This window comes from Arachis ipaensis, chromosome B06, assembly GCF_000816755.2.
Source record: "Arachis ipaensis cultivar K30076 chromosome B06, Araip1.1, whole genome shotgun sequence".
NCBI lineage: Eukaryota > Viridiplantae > Streptophyta > Magnoliopsida > Fabales > Fabaceae > Arachis > Arachis ipaensis.
Window position 1 is genome coordinate 27278530 of NC_029790.2, and position 3124 is coordinate 27281653.

The following is a 3124-nucleotide window of genomic DNA, read 5'->3' on the forward strand; positions in this document are numbered from 1 at the left end:
TCAAGCAAACCATATTCAAGGGGAATAATAAAGCTTGAGCATAAGGAATTTACCCACTTGAATGAGAGAATGGATGGTGGTGGCTTGGGGAGAGATATCTCCAATGTGCTTGCAAGCTCTACTCCCTTGTTTGCTTCCTTGTCAATCTCCACCTCTTCATAAACTTCTTCATTTTCAATCCTTTATTCATCAACTTCCTCTAACTCTTCAACATCACTCAAGTCATAAATGGGAGGTTGAGAGAAATCTACCTCCACATCACTTTTAAATTCATTGGGAGAAGGTTCTTCAAATTCAAAGGATTCTTCACCAAGAAGATTGGGTGCATGATCTTCATCACCAAGGAAACTCAATTCTTGCTTCATTCTCTCCAAGTCTTCATATAGAATATGCCTCGGAGGTTGTGCACATTCCTCCTCAACATCAAATTTACTCTTCTTGGAGGGATTTTCTTTGATTTTAGCTTCCCATGGAGGTTCCGCATCTCCTAAGTCGTCAACCACTTCTTCCTTTTCTTTAATAATCATAGGCTCCTCCAATTGTTCTAACACAAAGTAGCATTCCTCCTTTTCCACCGGAGTTTCCAATCTCTCCTTCATGCTATGATCTTCAAGTGATTCTTCACATGTGGCTATGGAAGCACCTTGAGTGTTCAAGCATTGGTAGGCTAAAGTATGCACTACCTTGGTCAAGTTAGTCACAAACTCTAGGGTGTTTTGCATGATCTTCATCACCAAGGGAACTCAATTCTTGCTTCATTCTTTCCAAGTCTTCATATAGAATATGCCTTGGAGGTTGTGCACATTCCTCCTCAATATCAAATTTACTCTTCTTGGAGGGATTTTCTTTGATTTTAGCTTCCCATGGAGGTTCCGCATCTCCTAGGTCTTCAACCACTTCTTCCTCTTCTTTAATGATCATAGGCTCCTCCAATTGTTCTAATACAAAGTGGCATTCCTCCTTTTCCACCGGAGTTTTCAATCTCTCCTTCATGCTATGCTCTTCTTGAGCCATGGGAGTTCCTTGAGTGTCCAAAAGTTGGGATGCTAACCGGTTTACCACCGCATCCAAGGCGGTCATGAATTGTTGCACATCCCTTGTCATCTCCTTATGTCCTTGAAGAAGAACACCAAGGGTTCCATCCATTAGAGGTTGGAGTGGATAAGAAGGTTCATTGTCTTGGAGAAAGGGTTCATTATAGGAAGGTGGTTCTTCTTGGTGAGGTGGTGGTGTGTATTGAAGTGGTTCTTGGGAGTAGAAATCTTGGAATTGTGGTTCCATGTATGGCTCATATGGTTCAAAAAGAGGTTGGTATGGTGGGTAAGGATCATGGTCATATGGAGGTGTTTGTTGAAAATAGGCTTGTGAGTGTGGTTGAGGGTCATGTTGAGGATATGACTCATAGGCATATAGTGGTGGTTCTTGAAAGTCACAAGGAGATTCACCATAGCCATTGGATTGATATGCATCATAGAATGGCTCTTCTTCATAGTGCATTGGTGGAGGTTGTTGCCAAGAGGATTGATCACAAGCATATGGCTCCTCCCACCTTTGATTGTCCCATCCTTGATACACATCTCCATTATAGTCCTCATCACCTACAACATAGTTGTAATCACACTCATAGCCAAAGTGAGAATTCATAGTGAAAAGTAAAAATAGGAAGCAAAAGCTAACAAGAAATAATGAAACAAAGTCCTAGAACTAGCAAAAACTGACAAGCAATCCAAAAATCAAGCTATTCATAATATTCACATATATACAATAACCAATAACATAACACCATTGCAACTCCCCGGCAACGGCGCCATTTTGATGATTTGGATTTTTGATGGTATAGAATTTCACAAATGAAATCTCGTTGCAAGTATAGTTTCTAAACCAATCACTAATCCTTTCATACAAAAAGTTGTTTGTCACTAAAACACACCCCTAAAATTTATAAACCGAAGTATTCAAACCTCGGGTCGTTCTCCCTAGGAATTTGGTGACAAGTCTATTGATCCCTCTTCAATCCTTGGCTTAAATAGCATCTGAAATGAGTTGGATTGGGCCCACAAGGCTTTTGAATTCGTTGGCCACGTTTTGCTTTAAGTGAACTAGGTGGCAGCAACGGCGCGTGCGCGTACTTTGCGCGTGCGCGCCACCATACGTGGTTCAACCATAGCAAATCTTATATCGTTTCGAAGCCCCGGATGTTAGCTTTCCAACCCAACTAAAACCGCATCATTTGGACCTCTGTAGCTCAAGTTATGGCCGATTAAGTGCGAAGAGGTCGGCTTGACAGCTTTCCGGTTCCTCCATTTCTTCATGAGTTCTCCAACTTTTCATGCTTTCTTTCTTCATTCCCTTGATCCAATCTTTGCCTCCTAAACCTTAAATCACTTAACAAACATATCAAGGCATCTAATAGAATCAAGGTGAATTAAATTTAGCTATTTTGAGTCCTAAAAAGCATGTTTTCACATTCAAGCACAATTAAAGGAGAATATACAAAACCATGCTATTTCTTGAATAAATATGGGTAAAAGGTGATAAAATCCCCAAAAATCAATACAAAACAAACCGTCAAATTGGGGTTTGTCAACCTCCCCACACTTAAACCAAGCATGTCCTCATGCTTAAACCAAGAATGAAGTAAGGGTATGGCATTTATTCAATGGAAACTAACTAAATGCAATCTACCTATATGCAACTATCTAAATGAATGCAAGTGCTGGGTCAAAATAAATCAATTCCCAAGAAACATATATGCACAACGGCTAAGGACTAGCAAGTCTAATCCACAATTAAATTGAGTTATTAAATATTTTTACAAACTTGCATGAAAAATGATGATCATAGGTGAAAACATGTAATTGAGCATCAAACCCTCACCGGATGTGTTTGCACTCTATTCGCTCAAGTGTTTAGGGTTGATTCACTCAATTCTCCTCTATTTCATGCTTTCCAAGATTTGTTTTTCATCTAACAATCAACAAAGAGCTTCTCTCTCTAACTCTAACTACAAAGCTAAGCTAAACTAAGCTAATTGGTAACTAAAATATGTTTCCCTCTTCACTCCTTGGGTTAAATAGCATCAGAAATGAGTTGGATTGGGCCCACAAGGCTTTAGAATTCGTTG